We start from the raw sequence: 23,227 nt of genomic DNA on the forward strand, positions 1-23,227 counted from the left end.
ACGGCAACCTGCGGTAAATTGCATTCCAGGCCAACTCACCAATCATTAGCCATGCAATCTTGTTTATCCTGCCCCAGCCTGGAATTTGGCCTCTTACAAAACCCCAGCTACAAAAGGAGAACAGGTTGGACCAAAACTGTGTAGCAAGGGAAGGAAGCCTTCCAGGAGGCTAGGGGATGTTTATTAAACAGACACAGGCCAGGACCCACCCAGCAGGTCTCAGCCCAGAAGTCCCAGCTGGTCTTTCTGTTGACACTGAGTTGAGAGGTTGAGGTGTGATCTGATCCCCAGCAAGGACAGCTCCCAAGTTTGGGTCATTGTCTAGCCCAAACCGAAAGTCAGCTCTCTACCGCCAGTGATAGCAACACCGCCTTAAGTTATTTGCTGGTCACCTTCGGTGGGGCTGAGATTCTGTAATCCCTCCAATTCCTCCAATTCCTCTAGGAAGGTTTTGCAGGTGTGGAAGTTGGGCTTCTGATTCATTGAGCCACTTGCCCAAGGTCCCAGAGCCAAGAGGGTAGAGTAGACGGGGCAGCTGGTGGCACAGCTCCCCGCCTCTCCCCTTTCGTGGGGTGACAGACCCAGCTGCCTGCCTGTTCACCTGGGTACAAGACCCAGGCTAATCTAACCGCGCGACCGTACTCTCTGCGCGAAGTCAGAGAGGAGCCAGGGACCAAGCAGGACCCACCACACTGCTTGAAGCACTTTACAGCTACGAACACGTTCACGCCTCATAACGACCCAATGGCATAGTTACAAGTCATAAAGAGATGCCCTCTTTACGGATGAATAAACCGAGGCCCAGCAACGTCAAGTAACTCACATGGGTAGTTAGCGGAGAAGTCAGGATTTGAACCGAGGAGCCATCTGGCTCCAAAGCCTGTCCTCTTAACCACCAGGCTAGCCTGTGCCTGAAAACCTGCGGTGTGAACGTGGGCCATGCCACTGTTGGCCGGCTCCTCTTTCAGTTCCACTGTGCTGCAGCTCGGGGCTCTGGGGACTCGTGAGAGCCCCGGTGTCACCTTCACTCAGCTTCTCGGGGCCGTTCCATACCGTCTCATCGGGTCAGGCGGCCTTGCCCCAGCTGCAGAACCGCCGTCTCCTGGCCTCCTCTGCCTCCCTTCAGTGGCTCTGCCACACACACACACACACACACACACACACACACACTCACACTCACACTCACACGTACAGATACGCTCACGCACACAAACACACATGCACACACAAGCACTTGCTTTCTCAGACACACGCACATACACACCTATACACTCACTCTCTCACACACATACACTGCCTCACACACAGATATGCACACACGCATACTCATCTACACTCACCCTCACACACATACACATAAACACACACACACGCATATACTACCCTTGCAGACAGACAAAACCACTTACTCTTTCTGCAGAATGTTAACTTTCTCCCTAGGGCAGCACTGTCCATACATATAATGGGACCCATATAGGTCATTTTAAATTTTTCTAGTAGCCGCATTGAAAAAGTAAAAAGAAAGTAATACTAATAATTTTAGCAGCATATTTAATATACTTAAATATTTTTTTAAAGATTTTATTTATTTATTTGAGAGAGAGAGAAGGAACAGGGCGGAGGGGCAGAGGGAGAAGCAGGGAGCCTGATGCGAAACTTAATCCCAGGACCCTGGGATCATAACCCAAGCAAAGGCAGATGCTTAACTGACGGAGGCACCCAAGCACCCCAGTATATTCAAAATATTAACATTGCAACCTGTAATCAATATAAAGCAACTTATTAATGAGTTTCTTATTTTTGTTTTAAGTTTTTGAAATCTGGGATATATTTTACACTTACAGCACATCTCAGTTTGTACTAGACACACATTTCTACCGAAGTGGGCCTGGCAGCTTTAGAGTAGGACTTCCCAAACATTTTCGAGTGACATCACACATAGGAAATGATAATGCTTGTATGGTATCCTGGGGTAAATAGTTGAGCCTCATTGAGGCCAGAGGCAACAGACCAGACACTCCAGTTTCTCCCACCCTGGCCAACGCCCTAAGGGTTAGACCATAAGCATTTTAGGAAAAGGCAGCTTGTCTGGGGGTTTCAGCCCCATTTGCCCTTGAAGCCGAAGACGGATCTCTTGTTGGGTGCACAGCCTGTGCGGTTGGGGCTGGAGCAACCCACTGTCACAGGCTTGAAAACCACAGCCCCTCTCCATTCATTTTCACATTTCTGTGGGGCCACGCCTTCACCGCCCTTCGGGTCTCCTGCTTTTGCATGCCAGCCTCCTGCCCACTTCACATCCACCTGGACTGGAAACTGAGCCTCATTATTGGTTTTCATAAAACTTCAACCTAAATAAGCAATTAAGTTAGCTGAGTAGATTTGGGGACATTTGAAGGTCAAAGGAAGGAAGATCACCTCAAAGCACACAACCTTCTGACATCTTGCTGGCTCTTAAGCTGTCTCTTCTCTTCTGTTATGGCTTGCGTGCTTGTGTCCCCTCCAAAATTCATGGGTGGAAACCTTTACTCCCAAGGGAATGAGAGTATCAGCCGGTGGGGCTGGACGGTGAGTTGGTCATGAGAGTGGAGCCCCATAATGGGATCAGTGTCCTTACAAGAAGAGGAAGAGAGCTGGCTCTTTCTCTCTGTTCTCCACCATAGGACACAGCAAGAAGACAGCAAACCAAGGGAAGAACGTGTATCAGACCCCAACCACACTGGCACCCTGATCTTGGAAGTGTCAGCTTCCAGAAATATGGGAAAACAAATGTTTGCTGTTTAAGCCACCCAGTCAGTGGTATTCTCTTATACCAGCCTGGGCTGTCTGATGGTTTTGTCTGGTCCCTGGGCTGCTGCCTGCTGTGGGTGACCACCTTCGACTGGCCTTTGGGGCGTCGTGTGAGCACCCTTCGCTGAAGTCCATGGTCCTGGCCATTCACCTCTGATTCCAGAGTCCACCCACACCAGCCATTCTCAGTGGCTCAGCAGTCCTTGCTGGGGCCCCTGGGAACTCACAGAGACCTTCCACATCTCCTGCTGCCTCGGGCTCATTTATCCAGCCACTCACTCCTGCACGGGCTGCACAGTTGTCCCTGCACAGTCGGACGTGGCCTTGTGCAGTGCCCCCTGCAGCCACACAGCCAGGGACCAGGGAAGCACGCCACAAGCAGCCCATCTCCCCCGCCCAGCCCATATTCTCAGGATCCTCTGTCCTACCTGGGCGCTTCCCCCATACCCGCTTTTAGGGCTCCTCTCTGATCGGGGGAAACCAGACACACAGTCCTCTGGCCTCTCGCTCCCACCTTCCTGGCAGGACAATCACAAGAGAGCAGGAGCAACTGGCCTCCGCCTCCTCCCCTTCCTCCCCTTCCTCCCCTCCTCATGAAAGTCTAATCCTCTCCTCTATCATGGGGAAGACAGGTGCAGGCAGACCACAGCAGCAACCCCAACAGCCTGCCCTTCAGTGATGGAAGATCCACACGGAGGATCCTGCTTTCGATTGCTTTTCCAAAGCTTTCAAAGTGCTCAGAAGAATAAGGGATCCCCTTTTAATAGTTACCAGCCTCCTGAAAAGACAGTCAGGATGAGAAGTGACACATTTTTTTCCCTGTTGCATACAGTCAGGAGTGATTATTATGATGTTAATTATTCATTTAGTCAGCCACAGAAGAGAGGGGAAATACAAACAATGCAATTAAGAAATGCAGTTGTGTCAGAAGTGGGAAGGCTCCTTCTCCTCCCGCACTGCCCCAAGGCTGGGGTTTCGCAGAAATCCCGGTCCCCAAATCTGAGTCCCAAACCCAGACCTGCAGTCACAATTTCCAGAACTCCCCTGCCCTTATACTTACCCTAAATATTCATTCTAATTCAATCGCTTCCACCGAACAACTCAGCAAAGAAATGGAAATTGAAACAACGTTGAAGTCCCAATTTTGTCTATCCTGACAAAACACATAAAATTATGCTAATATCCAGCATATGATCCTTCTGACAACAACTTCGCAGTGAGTTGCGAGAGCTATTAAAAAATGTTCATACCCTTTGACCTCGAATTTATCCTACAGAAGTAATTCCTGAAAGGAAAAACTGTCACATGCATGTTCATTGTGGTGATATCACTAATAGCTCCAAACTGGTAACCGTAAACCCGAGTGACAGGAGAGGTGAAGGAAAGTACAGGACCCATGAAGCAGTGTAATATTATGCAGTCATTACAAATGATGGGAAGATTATGTTGCAACATCGAAAGTGCTTGTGATTTGATGTTCAGTATAAAAAGGCAGAACCCTGGCATGTCTCTCTGCAGGTTCTCCCAGCCCCGCCACAGTTTGCGTTAATCAAATCCTGACCAGCCTGGTGTCTCCTTCCCAACTCCCGGTCCGGTGGTCTGGCTCCGTTCAGGCTTCCGACTCCTCGCTACCTCGTGTGCCGGTACCGAGAGGCTCACTGTCTGTCTGCGTGTTCGTGTCTAGATCTGGATGATGCATTTTTGGAGGACAGGCTCTCTTCTCTCTCCGTGCTGCCTGGCACTTCGTAAATGCTTAATAAGTGTTTGTTGAATTAAAGAATCAATGACAGGGGCACCTGGGTGGCTCAGTCGGTTAAGTGTCTGCCTCGGCTCATGTCATGATTCCAGGGTCCTGGGATCGAGCCCCGCGTCAGGCTCCCTGCTCAGCAGGAGGCCTGCTTCTCCCTCTCCCGCTCCCCCTGCTTGTGTTCCCTCTCTGGCTGTGTCTCTGTCAAATAAATAAATAAAATCTTTGAAAAATAAATAAATAAAAATAAAAAAATAAAGAATCAATGACAGTAATGTTGGCTTCTGTTTATTGAGCACCTACTATGTAGCAGGCATTGTGACTGGCCTTTCCCATATATTATTTCACATGATTTTATACTGAAATAATCTTATGATGTTGATACTATTGTTATCCCACTTGTACAGATGAGAAATGAGCTCAGGGAAGTGGTCACACACCAAGGCCATGCATTTGGTAAAGAGGGGGAGACAGCATTTGAATCCAGCTCTGCTTGACTTTCAGACCAGTGTTCTGTTTATTTCAAGATATGTGCGCATGCATGTGTGTGCATCAACCTATGGCTAGGCAGATAACTGGAAAGAAAGCACGGAAAAATGAAAATGGATGATCTGCCTGGCTGGTGAATAGTAAGATGGTGGGTAATTTTTCTCTTGGCTGTATACAATTTGTTTAACTGTTAGGGTGGGCTGAAAAGAGAAGAATTCACCCAGGTTCCAAGGCCTTCTTCTAGAGCTGAGTCCCGGTAGTCTGAATATCTTAAAGGGAGGCAAGCCATGTTGGTCACTTACCTCCTTTTCTGGTTACCTACCAAGGCCCGAGGAACATTCAGTTCCAAAGAGACTGTTGTGTGCAAGTCCCGGGCTTGTGCTCAATGCCCAGAGCAAAGCATCTGTGGCAATGTGGTATCACTGCCCACGCCTCGCCCACCTGGCCTGTTGTACGGGGACACCTTCTGCCACTCTGCTCACTGCCTCCCATGGAAGCTGCACAGTTGATGTTCTGGGGTGCATCTCATCACGGGGCGGGGTGTGTTCTGGGTGGAAACAGGGGCAAAGGGAGGGTAGAAACATATGTGCGGCCACCATGTCCATGGAGGCCCTAAGACTTGGTAGGCCAATGTTATCTCTAACCGAGTTGAGGTAGAATTCAGAGAAGATATTCATCACACTGTCTTAAGCTTGCATTTCGTTACTGTACCACTCTGCCTCTGTGTTATGAATTAATATTTTTAATAAATCCTGCAATTATCTTGTGAATGGCATAATCATATTGCTTTGTAATTTTTTCAGTGTTGAAACCATGAATCTGATAAATGCAATTGTTTAAAAAATATCTCAATTTTCCAAACTTTTGTTTCAGTGTGTTTTCATTTTTAAAAAGGTACTCAGAAAAAAAAAATTGAAGTGGTTCAGGTTGCTTTTATTCCCTGAGAAATCTGGGCCCCTGGTGTCTGAGCTTATATGGGACAGAGGTAAGCTCATAGCTCTTGGCTATTTTGGAGTGTTCCATGTACTTTCAGTTCTTCACGTTGAAAATTTTTAAAAATGGGGAAAAGCAGAAAATAAGATTAAAAAAAAGCAAAATCTAGGTTTTTAAAAGGGCGGTGGAGATCAAATCCATCCACTTATATCTGCTTCTTTCTCAAACACCACTAACATGACAAAGGCACATACAACTACAAGTTTACAAAAACAAAAAGAATAGAAGCTTAGATATGTCAATTATTCTTATGAAAGTAGATGGGTGAATAGTCACTGGTTTTGCCAACTGGAGAAAGCTTCAACTTAAGCCTACAAGAGAAAAGCCAGAGGCCCCCAGAACATCTCAGGAATTGGAGACACTGGGTAGGTTGGAGGTTGGATGAAGAATAGAGCTGAAAATAGTAGGGATGGTTGAAAAGATGGTTGAGACAACGAAAACCATCAATACCACCATCACCACCATCACCTCTACCACTACCACCAACCACCATCATTACCGCCGGCACCAACATCATCACCATTATACCATCACCACCACCCTGACCATTATCACCATCACCACCACCATGACCATTATCACCATCATCACCACCATGACCATTATCACCATCATCACCACCATGACCATTATCACCGTCACCACCACCATTATCACCATCACCACCACCATGACCATTATCACCATCACCACCACCATTATCACCATCACCACCACCATGACCATTATCACCATCACCACCACCATCATCACAGTCATCACCAATACCACTGTCACTACCACCACTCCCTCCCTCAACTGCTAAATCCAGGCAAATGTCTTTCCTCCAACACAACAAAGCCTGGATGCTTTTTTGGGATGGAGCTGGAGAGACACTATAACAGCTAAGAGTAGGCCAAAAGACTTTATTTTACAGGGATAACAAAATTCTCCATGCTGAATATAGGGATCCGTACTGGGTACCAGGGTAATAATCCCCAGGTAGGAGATTGAAAGACTCCATTTCAGGGAAGCCGATGAGCCTAAGAACAAAACCAATTCACTACTTCCTTACATAATAGTAAGAGTAACCAGTAACAAACCTCATTGACGAGCTGCCGAACAGCTTCCCAGCTATTAAATATGAACACCAGCCAAAGCTATAGACAACCAAACAAAGCCTCTGGAGCAAACCAAAGAGAAAAGAGGGGACCCAAGGGTGACAGAGACGATATCGGAGCATTGTCTGCCATGGAAAGCTGCCAAGGAAGAACAAGAAAAATAATAGTAATGATCTTCTCCAAAAGAGCAGAGTCACATCTCAGAGATTGAGGCTTTCAAAACAAAAGTTCAGAGAATAAGAAAGAGCCCTTGTGAAAAGTGAGAACAGGAAGAGGGGGCTCAAAAGGCTGTGGCCCCCCCAGAGTCTAGGGAGGATACCACACCAGAAACCAAGCAACAAGCTATAGGCAGCAAGATACCTTATTCCTGTCAATCTGGCCAAAATACATCCGGAAACTGGTGGACTTGGCTACCAGGTTAGGTCCTGGTATTTGCTCCTCATTTAATCTTCACAACAGTCCTGCTCGGTATGAATTAGTATCCTCATTTTACATACAGAATCTCAAAAAGGTATGGTATTAGGTCAAAACCTATGAAATAGTTTTGTAGGTCATGCAATTTCCATGGTTCAATCCAACATATATGGTCTAAGGTCACACTGCAACTTGTTTTGGCCAAAGATAAAAAATGTTGAAAAATAAGACATTGTCATCTGGGGTCTCAAACGTGCCATTTTCTCACATGTTATCCATGAGTCTAAAAGGAAAAAGAATATGTATTTTTGTAGTGGTCGCTGAAGCCCTCTTTCCTAGTTTGGCTATGGTCGACTTGCAGCAAATCCATAGTGGTAATGGTGAGTGAATTAATGGCGTGTGTGTGTGTGTGTGTGTGTGTGTGTGTGTGTGTGTGTGTGTGGTATAGGTAAAGAAATCAAATGAGCGTATTGCCCAGAGTCACAAAGAGACAGGGTATGTATGTTAATGGGGGTATAGGTTGGGACAGAAAGCTCATTGCTGGATCTTCTCATCAGGCTGACTCTGTAGCAAGCATACCCTTTGGTAGAAAAGCACAATTCCTTAGGTTCCAGACACCAACCAAGGAACCTCAATTTTTCTTATGACTGCCCTTTTAAACTGGCTTGACTCCCTTCTCCCTGCCACTTTGGATGAAAGCTTTGAGGGGTAGAAACTCAGCCATAATTTCTTTGGTCACTCAACTTACATAATAACAGATCCTCCCCAGATACTTATAGTCCCAAGAATACTCTCATTTCCATAATTAAAATTTCCAGTCTGGGTAATTGAAGAAACTCCAAATTTTATTTAAAGTGAAGGCATGTCTCCTCACCCAATCAGGGCCTCCTGAGGGATGGGGAGGGCACTGCCTAGGCTTCCTCTTGCTCCTTCAGGTGAAATAGAGAGTGGAGCAGGGAAGAGCTGATCTCCCTGGCACCCATGGACCTTGGCTTTGGTTTCCTCTGGCTTTGGCAGAGGTTTAAACCTGACTCTTTCCCTCCGGGGTACTCTGTAGGTCCTTGGAAACCCTTATCATTGGGGGGGTCTCCCAACTGCAGTTCCTGTAAGGCAGGGACTAACTCTGCTGACGGGTGTACCAACCCCCTCATCCCTTGGAGACTCATCATTGGGGTCATTGCACCTGGGTGGCCTTTATGAGTAAAGCCAGCTCTCCTGCATGGTCCACATATCCACAAAAAATACTCATGCATTCTTTGCCCTGACAAACACTGGAGTGCTGGCCATTCCCAGCCCAGCACCTTCCTCTCCAGCCTCCTCTTGACTGTAGACTGCTGAGATGAAGGGCAAACACGAGCCCCGTGCGTTCCCCCAAAATCCAGGGATAGGCCAAGCTCTCCTCAGGCCCCAAGCCAAAGACTTGAGATGACAAGGAAGCGCTCCCATCTCTTGTCTGAAAGTGAGGCTAAGAGAAAATGCCAGAGCATTCCAGCAATTATTCCTAGGAATGCCTTTCCCCTGAATCTCTTCAACCTCAACACCTTTACACCCTCAAGTGGTATGGGGCTCAGGGTTGAAAAGCTAGGTTCCCCCTCAACCACCTTAGTAAGTCCTGCATAGGTGGAATGTCTCCTCTCTTTGCAATGGGTAGGGAATGTGCCACCTATTGTTTATTTTCAGTTTCTTGGAATCTCTGTAAAATTATCACAGAAAGGGTCCCATTTTGCTATGTTGCTAGATAAACGTGTTACATATGCAGGTATGTGCTTGGTAAGTATCATGGAAGAAGGTACTTGTATATGGGTCCATTAGAGCCTGCAGAGGGCCCGAGGGGCAGGGATATACACATATGGATAGACACGTATATATGAACATGTATCCACATATACATATATGTGGGTGATGTGTGGAAATGATCTCTGTAGACACACGCCTTGTGTGTGCATACAGGCGCTTGTGTGCATGTATGTGAAGCATGTAGGTGGGCTGTACGTACACATACAGATCTCAACCGTAAATGCCAAACCATCTGTTTTTCCCGTGGTACTTGTTCCAGTACACAAGACTCCTTCCAGAACTTTGAAGGCCCCTCTGGTAAGTCAAGGGAAGCGAAAAGAGCCTGAGTCCAGAGTGGCCCTCAGCAGCCCAGGATGCATGACACACCCTTCTCACAGCTGCATGATGGAGTAGCAGGCACGCTGTGAGGGAAAAGTGATAACAGCCGTCCTTAAGTAGAGCGAGGTGTTGGTCTTCCTTCTCCCTGCCGAAGAGACTTAGAACAATGATTTGATTTCCTTTAAAACAAAGGCCCCTCCCCTGGTTGTGCCTCTTAGCTGAAGTCAAGGGGGTGAAGGGGAGAGATTCTTGAAAAGATTATCACATTTGTGAATCGAGGTTATATCCCCTTCATCTTGGCACATGAGCCACATGAGCCGCCCATGTGAGTCTTAAGTACCTGGCATGTGACAGTCATTCTCATGCTTGTGGTGTCACGGGGCAGTTGAACGATTGCACGGAAGTCAGTGTATGTGTGGGTGCGTGCATGTGTGTGTGTGAGTGTGTATATTCAGGTCTCTGTGAGGGCAATTGGATGTGTGAATGAATGCCACTGGAATATGTCTTTCTGCAGTGCCAGGGGCCAATTTCTGTGGCAACAGAGAGAGAAAGCCAGGGAATCGGGGCAATGCTGCCAGATGCCATGGCTAGGGCAGCCCTGCTACAGTGCACAGGAAGGAAGAATCCCAGCTTATGTGGGGATGGGGTAGGGAGGTTTGTGCTCTGCTGGTGAAGAATTTGCTCTTCATTCTGCTGCATGTGACCAGCAAAGCCAGCCTCCTGGGGATGAGCATTTGCACTTCTGCTGACTTTTTCCCAGAAGATCCAGGAGTCCACCCTGGTACCATGGGCAAACAGCATCCCTGTTAGTAAAAGCACCAGCTGGAGGGGCTGCTATGAGACAGGGACTTGAGTCAGTCAGTGCAGAAATGGGGAAAAGACCCAGTAAGTCTCATTCTCCAGTTTGGGCTGGGGCCCTGGGATTACCCAGTAAGGTCACCCAAAGCAGTTGGTTTTGAAGTGATTATGACAGTGATGCTCTTTCTTCTAAAAGAAGAAAGAAAGATACAGCACAGCAAATCTCAACCATTCATAGACCCTACAGTTCAAGAACCCCTGCAGATCCCTGCCTCTTTACAGATGAGTACACTGAACCCGTTGATTCACTCATTGGGCACATATTTACTACGGATCTATGTATGCTTTAGATGGGCTCTGGGAAGACAGCAGTGCAAGAGTCAGGCAGGATCCCTGCCTTCACAGAGCTGACATTTCAGGGGGAGTATTAACAATGAACAAGATTAATAAGTGAGATACAGAGCATGTCAAAAGGTGGCAGATGCTATGGAGAAAAATACGGCAAAGTAAAGGGCATAGAGGGAGGTGGGCAATTGGAGGAGCAGAAAGTCCTTGTGGATAAGATGACCCATGAGTAGAGATCTGAGAAAATGGAGGGAGCACACCATAGAGACATCAGCAGGAAGAAGGTTTTGGGCAAAGGGAGTGCAAGTGCAAAGGTCCTGGAGCAGAGACCCACTAAGCATGTTCAAAGAACTACAGCAAGGCCAGAGAGGCTGGAGCAGAGTGGACGGACCAGTGTGAGGGTCATAGGAGTTAAGGTCACCGAGATCATAGTGTCAAATTATGGGGGCCCTGGAGGCCACTGTAAGGACTTTGCTCTTATCCTGAGTGAAAGGAGAGGTTGTTGGGGGTTTTGATCACAGAAGAGACATGATCTCACTTGTATTTTTTTCCAAAAATGTTTATTGTGGTAAAATACATATAACATTAAATTTAAATTAAAAATAGAATTGAGGGAGACAAAGCATGATAGACTCTGGACTCCGGGAACCAAACTGAGGGTTACAGAAGGGAGTGGGTGAGGGAATGGGGTAACCGCGTGATGGGTATTAAGGAGGGTACGTGTGATGATGAGCACCGGGTGTTATACGCAACTAATGAATCATTGAGCACTACATCAAAAACTAATGATGTATTATATGTTGGCTAATTGAACATAATTTAAAAAATAGAGTTTATTGGGGCACCTGGGTGGCTCAGTCAGTTAGGCATCTGCCTTCGGCTCAGGTCGTGATCCTGGGCTTCTGGGATCGAGCCCCACGTTGGAAGCCTGCTTCTCCCTCTCCCCCCTGCTCATGCTCTCTCTTGCTATCTCTTTCTCTCTCTCAAATAAATAAATAAAATCTTAAAAAAAAAGGATTTATTAACTTTAAATTAAAAATAGAATTTAATTTAAATTTACGATCTTAGCCATTTTAAGTACATTAAATGCATTGCTAATGTTGTACAACTATCAGTACCATCCATCTCCACAGTTCTTTTCATTTATAAAAACGGAAACTCTGTACACAATCAGCAACTCCCTATTCCTCCCACCCCGTGGCAACCATCATTCTACTTTCTGTCACTAGAATTTTGACAACTTTAGGTACCTCATACTTGTCTTCCTGTGACTGGCTTATTTCACTTAGCATAATGTCCTCAAGGTTCACCCATGTTGTAGCATGTTACAGAATTTCCTTTCTTCCTAGAACTGAATCATATTCCGTTGTACGTAGCTACCACATTTTGCTTATCTGTTCATCTGTCAATGAACACTTGGATTGCTTCCACATTGTAGCTATTGTAAATAATGTTGCGATGAACCTGGGTATAAAATCTCTCTTTAAGACCGTATTTTCAATTCTTTTAGGTATGTACCCAGAAGTGGAATTGTCAGATCATATGGTAATTCTATTTTTAATTTTTTGAGGAACCGCCATACTGTTTTCCACCGTGGGCTGTCCCACTTTACGTTTCCACCAACAGTGCACAAAAGTTCCAATGTCTCTACTTCCTCACCAACGCTAGTTTTCTGGGGTTTTGTTTTTTGTTTTGAGGGTTTGTTTGTTTGTTTTTTAAATAGTAGTCATCCTACTAAGCACGAGGTGGTATCTAATTGTACTTTTGACTTGCATTTCCCTAATGACTAGTGTCTTGGTGCCTTCAGGCTGCTGTAACAAAATACCTCTGAGTGGGCAGTTTATAAACAACAGGAATTTATTTCTCACATTCTGGAGGCTGGAAGTCTCCGTGTGGTGAGGGCTCTTTTCCAGGCCACAGTCTTCTCACTGTGCCCTCACGTGGCCAAAGGAAGTAGGGAGCTCTCTTAAGCCTCTCTCATAAGTGCACTAATCCCATCCACAGGGCTCCACCCTCGTGACCTCCCCTTCAGATCGTGGCGTTAGTGATGTTGAGCATCTTTTCATGGGCACATTGACAATTTTTACATCTTCTTTGGGTTGGAGAAATGGCTATTTAAGCCCTTTGCTCATTTTTGAACCAGGCTGTTTTTTGGGGTTTTTTTGCTGAGTTGTAAGAGCTCTGTAGAGATTTTGGATCTGAATCCCTTATCAGATGTATGATTTGCAAATTTGTTCTATTCTGTGGGTTGCCTTTTTACTCTGTTAATAGTCTTTTTTGATGTACAGAATTGTAAAATTTTCATCAAATCCACTTTGTCCATTTTTCCATTTGTTACCTGTGCTTTTGGTGTCACAGCCAAGAAATCATTGCTGAGTCCAATGCTGGGAAGCTTTTGTCCTCTGTTTTCTTCTAAGAGTATTATTCTTTTGAGTCTTACATTTACATCTTTGATCCATTTTGAGTTAATTTTTGTATATGGTTTTAGTTGTGTATAAGGGTCCAACTTCACTCTTTTGCATGTAGATATCCAGTCTTCTTAGCACCATTTGTTGAAAAGCCTATCCTTTTCCCATTGAATAATCTTGGCACCCTTGTCAAACATCATTTGACCATATAGGTGAGGATTTATTTCTGGGCTCTCCATTCTAGTCCATTGGTCTATATGCCTATCTTTGTGCCAGTGCCACACTGTTTTGATTACTGTAGCTTTGTAGTAAGTTTTGAGGTCAGTAAGTGTGAGTCCTTCAGCTTTTTTCGTCCATGTCAAGATTATTTGTGCTATTCGGGGTCCCTGGAGATTCCATATGAATTTTAGGATGGACTTTTCTATTTCTGCAAAAAAAAAAAAAAAAAAAAGGTCATGGGATTTTCATAGGAATTGCAAATCATTAATTGTAAATCATTTTTGGTTGTGTTAACATTTTAACAATATTAAGCCTTCTAATCTATAAACAGGGGAAGTGTTTCCATTTATTTTTTTCAGCAATGTCTTGTAGGTTTCATTGTACATGTCTTTTACCTCCTTGGTTAAATTAATTCTGAAGTATTCTATTCTTTCTGATGCTGCTGTAAATGAAGTTGTGTTTGTAATTTCTTTTTCAGATTGTAAATTGTCTATAAAAATGCATCTGATTTTTGTGTGTTAACTTTGTACCTCTACTTTGCTGAATTCATTTATTAGTTTTAATTCTTCTTTTTGGGGAATCTTTATAGTTTTCTATACATGAGCTAATCTGCAAGCAGACAATTTTACTTTTTCCTTTTTGATTTGGATATCTTTTATTTCTTTTTCTTGCTTAATTACTCAGGCCAGAACTTCCAGTACTACATTTCTAGAACTAGCAAAAGCAGGCATCCTTGCCTTGTTCTTGATCTTAGAGGAAAAGCTTTCAGTCTTTTACCATTGAGTATGATATTCACTTTTGGCTTTTCGTATTTTCTTACTTACATTTTTAAATCACTCTGGTTGCTGTTTTGGGATAGAGTTATTGAGAGAGAGAGGGGCTCAAGATAGAAGCAAGGAGACAGCTCATGGGCAATAGCAATAATCCAGGCAAGGAATGTTGAAGCTAGAAGCAAGATGGTAACAGTGGAAGAAAGTGGGTAGTTTCTATATATATTCTGAAGGCTGAACAGATGGGATTTACTGACAGATTGAATGTGGAACATGAGAGAAAGAGAAAAGTTAAGGATGACTTCAAGGTTTTTGGCCTGAAGAATTGGAAGTGGACTTGCCATTTACTGAGATGGGAAGTTTATTTTAGATTATATTAAACTGGACCTCTCCTACTTGTTTACCAAAATGTTGACTTAGACATCTATATGGAGACATTGAGTAGGGAAGGAATATATGAGTCTGGATTTCAGGGGAGAGGTTCAGGGTGGAGCCATAAATTTAGAAGTCATCAGTGTATTAATGGTATGGCTGAGATTCTCCAGGGAGTGAATGTAGAGAAGAGAAGAGAAGAGAAGAGAAGAGAAGAGAAGAGAAGAGAAGAGAAGGGAAGAGAAGAGAAGAGAAGAGAAGAGAAGAGAAGAGAAGAGAAGAGAAGAGAAGAGAAGAGAAGAGAAGAGAAGAGAAGAGAAGGGAAGGGAAGGGAAGGGAAGAGAAGAGAAGAGGTATTAATGGTATGTGAAGCCACAAGTTTGGCTGAGATTGTCTAGGGAGTGAGTGTAGAGAGAAGAGAAAAGAAGAGAAGAGAAGAGAGGGAGAGGGGAGGGAAGGGGTGGGGAAGGGAGAGGAGAGGAGAGAAGAGAAGAGAAGAGAAGGGAAGGGAAGGGAAGAGAAGAGAAGAGAAGAGAAGAGAAGAGAAGAGAAGAGAAGAGAAGAGAAGAGAAGAGAAGAGAAGGGAAGGGAAGGGAAGAGAAGAGAAGAGGAAAGAAGAGAAACCATCATTAGGTTCTGGGTACATTAGCACTGAGAGGTCAGGGAGATAAGAGGAAACCAGCAAAGGAGACTAAGACATTAAGTGATGTCCCTGAAGCCAGGTGAAGAAAAGATTTCCAGGAAGGGAAGAATGAACAACTGTGACAATCACCACTGATAGTCAAAATGGGACCATTGGTTTTAGCAATGCGAGAGGCCATCCCAAGGTTAGGGAGGAGACTTCACTGGAATGGGGAAGACCAACAATAGCTCCAAACACAAGTCCCCATGTGATGAGTGAGAGTTACTCAGTCTTCAAACATTTGCTTCATTCATTCATTCCAGCAGATACTTATCAAGCACTTATGATAATAAAAGCAAAGATAATATTTATTAAGTACCTACCATGTGCCAACACTGAGTTTTACATGAATATCTCATGCAATACACACTTCCACAGTGAGCGATTGGTACAGTTATGTTGGAATCCAGGTGGTAACTTAGGCCTCTCTTCTCAGAAGTCAGGAGTCTTTTTTTTTTTTTTAATTGTGATAAAAAACACACAACATAAAACTTACCATTGAAATCATTTTGAAGTGTATGGTTCAGTGGTGTTAAGTGTATTCACATCGCTGTGCAACAGATATCCAGAAATTTTTCATCCTGCAAAACTGAAACTCTACCTATTAAATAATTCCCCACTTCTCCCTTTCCTAAGCTTGTGGCAACCATCATTCTACTTTCTGTTTCTATGAATTTGATTACTTTGGATACCTCATATACCTCAAATGGAATCCTACAGTATCTGTCCTGTGACTGGTTTATTAGCATAATGTCTTCAAGGTCCATCCTTGTCGCAGCAATCTGTCAGAATTTCCTTCCCTTTTAGGCAGAATAATATTTCATTGCTTACATACACCACGTTTTGCTTATTCGGTCATCTGTTGGCAGACATTGGGTTGCTTCCACCTCTTGGCTACTGAAAATAATGTAGCTATGAACATGAATGTGCAAATAGCCCTTCAAGATGCTGCTTTCAATTATTTTGGATATAAACAGGAAGTCCAGATTCTTAACCAGTGCCCTATTAACACAGTGATGCCTAGGGGTGGGGTGGTCCTTTCTTAATGGAGCATGTCTAGCAGGAAACACAGAGATTGAGCATCTAACTCTAGGTGCTGTGAGTGTATAAAGACTGGGGCATTAAGGGACATAGATAGCAGAGCGTCCCGTGTGACCCCAGGGAGGAAAACAAGATGAAGTTCCAGACCCTGACCCTGAGATGCTCTCAGAATATAATAAGTCCCTTATTAATCAAAGGGACTTAAACTCAATGTATAACCTTCAAATGGGGAAGTCTCGTGGTCTTAATGTACCCAGAGCAGACTGAATAAATGTTTTAGATTTCCAAAGCAAAATGATGATGATGATGATGATGATTTTGATGATGATGACAGCTATCTTTTACTGGGTGCTTGCCCTATGCTAGAAACTATGGGGCCAGCTTGACACCTGTGACCTTATTGAACCTTTGCAATGAGCTTGCAATGTGAGTACTGTTATTATCCTGCTTTGTCAGATGAGGAAACCGAGGCCCAGGGAGGTGAGCTCACTTGCCAAACTCTCAGGCCCAGTCTCTTTAAGCTATTCCCCTGGCGCCCTGGGCCCCTGCCCCCCTCCTCCTCCTGCCAGTGGGTGCAGCAGGCTAGCGGGAGGGGCCCCGCCGGCCACGCCCCAGCCCCAGAAATGGAGCCTTTGCCACTGACACAGACACCAGCAGATTTCAACACTGATTTCCTCATCTTCCTTTCCAACATGTGACCCGCCGGCCCCGTGATGCAGGGACAGTCAGGGAAACGGGGTAAGGGGGCCGCGATACTGAAGGGGAGAAACCTCACCTCCCCGCCCGGACTGCCACATCGCCCCCCAAGCCTGCCTCTGCGTCTCCTGGCCGGCTCTGTGCCACACTGCAGCCTGAGTGGTCTTTTCAACGGGTAAGCCAGATTAGGTCACTCCCACAGCTACAGTCCTTCCATCGTTTCCCTCTGTTCGCCCTCGGTCCCCTAGCCTCCGAGGTCCCACGGGCTGCTGCCGCTGCCCACCTGGCCCACGATCGCAGTGCAGCCAAGCCGCCTGGGTCTTATCAGCCCTCCACTCTGTCCACTCTCTGATCAGAGGTCCCTCCTCCAGAAAGGTCTTCCCCAACCATCTCGGGGAAATTAGCCCACCTCTTCCCTGTTAAAAAAAAAAAAAAAAAATCAGTATTTTTTACTTTGGCAAAATTTAGCATAAAATGGTAGCATAAAAATGACCATTTTAACCATTTTAAATGTAAGCTTCAGTGGCATTAAAGACATTCCTTACTGTTGCTTATTCTTTGGTCTGCTAACTTCTTTGCCACCATTCTCCAGTAGTCTCCTTGGATACAGAAACCTTGTCTGTTGGGTTCACGATTGTTATCACAGTGACTATAACCATCCAGCTTATGGCAGGTGCCCCATCAGCATTTTGAAATGAATGAATGAATACCACTGCCCACGGGTCAGCCTGCTGGGCACAAGACTAGTCACTTCTAAAATGAGTACATGTTTGAAACCCTAAAATGCTGACAGGCACTCACAGATGTTATTTTTTCAATTTTCTCTCTTTTTTAAAATCAAAATTTAATACAAAATTTATAAAAGTAACATGTACGTCACAGTCCTGGGAAATGAAAGTGTCTGCACAATCAACAAAGAATCAAGAAGTTCGAGACTGAGGTTAAATAAAGAGAGAAATCAGAAAAGGCTTCCACTGATCTGTCGGTGTGTCTGCTCCACTGAAGTCTGATAAGGAGAGGGTTTGCGGTGCCCTAGGGCAAGGACCAGTCTCCCCATCCCCCCAGGGCGCCCTCACCACTGTGGCTGGAGTATGTGCTCTTGGCAGGCCCTGATCACCAGCCCTGTTGTGAAGGGAAGGAGTATTTCAGGGGAGAAAGAACCCCTGAAGTCCCAATAAAACAGCAGCATGAGGCAGCAAGGTTGGGGGAGAGGCCAGGACTCCGGCATTAAGCCTGCTCCCCTCCCTACTTGGGACTCAAACGATGTCACTCGTTCCCTTTGCTATTCATGTCTTCTTCCTCTTTCCAGGCCAGTAGCAGGGCCAATCTCTTGTACATGCCGTCCTTGGGCTCACTCCTTGCATGTGGGGGCGGGGGGGTGTTTATGTGTGTTTATGAGTGTGTATGTCTGTGATATTGTGGTTTATAATAAACATATATCCCCATCTTCATCCCTGTTGAGAGCACAGAGCTCCTAAAACATTCGGAATTTCCTAAGTGAAAAGAGTGATAAAGGTTTTGTTATTCATAACAAGCCCCTTTCTGCTACCCCTAAGTTTGTTAGTGAGGTAACTTCTGGAAAGCCCCTAAGGATGGGAGCTAGCTGCCTGGTTATTTGGGAACCAACCAGGATTATAGGATTAGGAACTTTCAGTCCCAACCCCTGACCTCCTGGGACGGGAGAAGGATTGGAGGGAGGTTGAATCAGTCATGAATGACCGATGATGTAATCCATCGTGCCCATGTAAGGAAGCCTCCCTAAAACCCAAAGGACAGAGCCCCAGAGAGCTTCCGGGCTGGTGAACACATGGAGATCTGGGGAGAGTGATGTGCTCCAGGGGGCATGGAAGCTCCTCACTCCTTCCCCCATACCTTGCCCTGTGCATCTCTTCCATCTGGCTGTTCTTGAGTTAGATCCTTTTACAATAAATCCGTAACCTAGTTAAGTACATAGTTCTTCTGAGTTCCATGAGCCACTTTAGAAAATCAAACCCGAGGAGGGCGGGTTAGGGAACCTCCAATTTATAGCCTGTCCACCAGAAGCTCAGTGTCCACCTGGGCATCTGAATTGGGGAACAGTCTTATGGGGACTGAGCCCATAACCTGTGCGACTCCAGGTAGGTAGCACCAGAACTGAGTTAAATTGTAGGACCCCCAGTCAGTGTCCACTAAGAAACGAGTTAATTGCCTAGTGGTATCAGGAAAGGCACAACAGAGTGTGTGTGGGTGTGTGTGTGTGTGTGTGTGTGTGTGCGCGCGCGCGTGCGCGCTAGTGCATGCATGCGCATGCATGTACATATATGTATGGGTGTGGGTGTGGAAGCTTGTATATGTGTGACTGTGTATACTGTAGGGGAGGAAAGCTTTTCCTTTCTTCCCTTCTAGGTTCTTTGGCTGCTCTAACAATCAAATAACTAATAATCAATAAAATGATTAACAATTAAATGGACATAAGAGAGATTAACAGGAGAAAAACAAACTTAATTTCACGTGTATGGGGCTTACAAAAATATGAGACTCAAAGAAGTGACCAGGGTAGGCAGCTTTTAGACAAAGAAACAATACATTTGTGAAGAATTGACAAGACAAATAAGTTTGGGTTTGGGGTAGTAAATGAGTGAAGAAGTAACAAGGGTTTGTTTATACAGCCTTCTTGCCCTAAATTCCCTATCTCTAGTGATAAGGACCTCTCTCCTGGTACAGGGAGGGTAGCCTACACATGGGAAATTTATTTCCTGCTTTCCAGGGGACAAAGGAGAGTCATTGTGTCCTTTTTGCACAGGTTGTTTCTTAAGTAACTTTAATTCAAAATAATCAATATACCAAAGTAGCGTATTTTGGGGTGGCCTGTCCTGAACCCCATCAGTACCCATGTGTGGGAGAGAGTCAGAGACGTAGATGATGGGCCCAGGGTCGCTCAGACACCAGTTGGCGAACTTTCTTTCTCAGCGTCCTCTCTGACTAACCTAACCGCCTCTCTTCCCACTGTCCTGCAGGGAAACTGCTCCAGAGCTCTTGGTTGGCAAACACACCCTTTTTTATCTGACTGCCCAGCCTTTGTGCAGGCTGCTCCCCCTGCCTGAAGGCCCTTTCCCAGCCCTACACTTTCCAAGGTCCCTGGCTTTGCAGGGCCCAGCCCAGATCTTACTTCCTTTCAAAACTTCTCCAGTTCTCCTCCAATCTAAATAAATCCCTCCACCTACCCCAGAGAATCTCTCCCTACATCCTATGCTAATTTAATACCTCTTTAAATAAGAACACAAGCGCCCGGCCTAATGCTTGGCACATCTTAGAGACTCAGACCATGTTCTCTGAAAAGATCCGGTGTTCAGCAAATTCTGGTGGGAATGGAGGTGGGAATGACCGAGTGAACAAATGAACAGCCCTCTCGCCTGCCCTTCATGGTTGCTGACAGAGTTCAACTCAGCACAGTGACCCACAAAGTTCCCAGTCCAGAGCTGGGCACAGAGCAGCTGACCGGAGCCTGCTCGCTGGCATGGATGGGTTTTGAAGCAATGCGCTCTCCTAGGCCAGACCCAACCTGCATAGCTAGGCTTCCTGATGGGGCAAATGCCAACACAAAGGCCCCAGCAGGCCCGGCGCCAGGGAGCTGCGCACTGATCTCCAGAAAGGAGCAAAGTCTGTGGCTCCAGCCGCCCACCCTCAGTCCTGCCAGCCCGGGGGCTGTGCACACTGCCCCGGCCCCCTGGGCAAGAAAAAGAAGGAGGGGAAATCAGGTTTAACCAGATGGCCAAGTTGCTCTTTTACTCAGCACCTGTGGAGCCCTGGGGCTGGGGTTGGTGGAGGTGTGGCCGAAAAGCAGACCAGGGCAGCTTATTGTTAAGAGCACAGAACCTGGATCTGAGTTCAAATACTGACCGGGTGGGTACCAGCGGTTGTGACCCTAGGCAAGGCCGCTCCCCCTCTGAGGCTCAGATGCGCTCCCTGTAAAATGCAGTAACCATCAATGGCCACAGGTTAATCCGCAGACAGGTACAGGCTTGAGACATGTTCTTACCCTTTTATGGCACAATAAGAAACATCATGACAAAGAACACATGTATATGTCCATCTATACCTATGTCGTGATAGCTAGCTAGCTGGGGAGGCAATGCATATATATCACCAGAATAGTTTACCAATTACCCTCCCGGAAGAAAGATTGGCCTTCATTTTGAGATTTTATCCTCACTCTATTTTTATTTTGTAAGTGAAAGGGCGACAAGCCTTTGTGCTTACAGTTGCCTCTGCCAGAATCCTTAGCCCACCCACCTACCAGAGACTCACCCCCTCACCAGCTCCAGAACTTTATTCAGATGTGTGTTTCTCGAGGACACCCTCCCTGAGCACCCCGTTTAAAATACAATCCAACCCCCTTGGGCCCCGTCCCTTCCCCCTTGCCCGACACGTTTCTCGTTCATAGCACTTACCACCACCACCACCGTCAGACCTATTACTTATTTTCTGTTGGGTCCATTGTCTTGACTTTCCCCAGGACACAGGCATCTTTGTCTCTCTGGTTCACAGCTCTACCCCAGTACCTGAAATAACGCCTGGCACATAGCAGGCTCTCAATAAATATTTGTCAAATGGATAAATAATAGAATAGATATTTGTTTTTTAATGTCTTTCCTTGGCAAAAAAAAAAAAAAAAGCCAGAAACTCACTCATTTTCAGCTCCCAAAATTGGGCATTGAAAAGGAGGGGATTTTACTGGTCTCTGAAATCTTTAAATCATTGAGAAAATGTATGTAAAATTTTGGCACAGGTCACGGGCCCGTGGTAAAACTCACCAACTGCTAATAATGATTCCCTTCTTCCTCCTGTGCCCCTCCCCCCAGGCCTTCTCCTCCCCACCCCTCCGCTCACTCCTCCTCTAGCCTTATCTGTTCTCACCAGGGCTGTCCCCAAGCTCCAAAACTCAAAGGAACCTTCTGTCCTCTCAATTTGCCTAATTCACTTATTTTCTTTAAAGATCCTGATTACAGACTGGCTTGGGAGGGCTGATCCGGCTGTCAACAGGCGTAAAGAAGGGCCAGCCCGCCTAGGTGACCTAGAAGCCTGTATTAGCAAGCTTGGTCAAGATTTGACTACTTTTATGATCCCAGGTCACCAATGAAATCAATTAAAGGTTTTTGTTAGTTTGTTGGCTTAGTTCCAGACCCGCTGTTTAGGGAAGTTAAGAGCTCAATTCCAAAGATAACTGTGGACCTGGAGGGGCTGCCCCAGGCAGGAAGCCCTGGAGAAGCTGGTGACCAACTGACCGGCACCCACTGGCCTGAGGGAGGGCAGGGTCAGCTGCAGGACCCCGGGTCAGAGCCAGAAGGAAACTCAGAGACTAAATAGATTGGCTCGGTCATTTCGCAGTCGGGGAGACTGAGATGCAGAGAGATACCAGGACTGACTTTAAGATCTCATTTGAAAATAGCAGAACCAAGAACATAATTTTGTTTCCTGGCTCCATGTCCTGCATCCTCTGACCAGGGCAAGAGGGGCTCCAGCCCTCTCCCCTGCCCAAGTGAGGAATCTGGGGGGACAAGGGTTGTGTCCCAGTTGGAACCTAAGCAGCTCCCTTCCAGATGATGCTCCAGGGTCCCAAGATCCTGGGATTCCTTGTTAAATGTCTGAGCCCACTTGCAGGCTTTCATGGGCCTCTCCCCCATCCTATTTTCACTAGGGTAGGCCATGCGGCCAGTGGGTGCTGATTGCCGGGGGGGTGGGGGGTGCGGGGGGTGCGGGCTGCCTGCCCAAGGCCCCTTACAGTGCAGGCAAACAGAACAAGGGTAGCAGAGGGCAGGTGCTCGTGTGAAACTGCAAGGTTGGGCCTAATTCCAGGTCATTAGGAAGCTCTGTGCTACCAGGCAATAAAACACGTTTTATTTAATAGTTTATTACCTTGATTTATAACTTGAAATATTTAGACTATGGTCTGTAACCCCATCTGGAGGGAGCCTGCTGTCTAGAGCCCAGGACCTGGATCTGAGTTCAAATACTGACCGGGTGGGTACCAGCGGTTGTGACCCTAGGCAAGGCCGCTCCCTCTCTGACCCTGCTTCCCTACGCCACCTCCAGCGTGGTCTGTGGGGGTGAGAGGGGCCTAGGCTTCCAGGAAGAGGGAGTTGGGAGAAGGGCGTGAGCGTGGGCAGCCTCCTCCTCACACAGGCGCTTCGTGTGCGGGATCTAGGGCCACCCTCGCATCACCTTTTCGGCTGAGAAAACTCAGGCTCACAAGGCTTTGGCCATGTCACACA

The 23,227-nt window shown here is 46.1% G+C and overlaps 1 long non-coding RNA gene across 6 annotated transcripts in view; it reads left to right on the plus strand.

Annotated features, from left to right (window-relative positions):
- The first annotated feature begins 16,987 nt into the window (after nucleotides 1-16,987).
- LOC114208647 (uncharacterized) overlaps nucleotides 16,988-23,227 on the plus strand; it is a 47,348-nt gene continuing 41,108 nt past the window's right edge. For all 6 annotated transcript variants that reach the window (XR_015768196.1, XR_003609090.2, XR_003609089.2 and 3 more), the window contains exon 1: nucleotides 16,988-17,151. This is a non-coding gene — a long non-coding RNA (uncharacterized LOC114208647). The remainder of the gene's footprint in view (nucleotides 17,152-23,227) is intronic.

Source organism: Eumetopias jubatus, unplaced genomic scaffold (genome assembly GCF_037043125.1).
Source record: "Eumetopias jubatus isolate StellerSeaLion01/CBP00866 unplaced genomic scaffold, mEumJub1_p1.0 scaffold_5, whole genome shotgun sequence".
In the NCBI taxonomy this organism is placed as follows: Eukaryota; Metazoa; Chordata; class Mammalia; order Carnivora; family Otariidae; genus Eumetopias; species Eumetopias jubatus.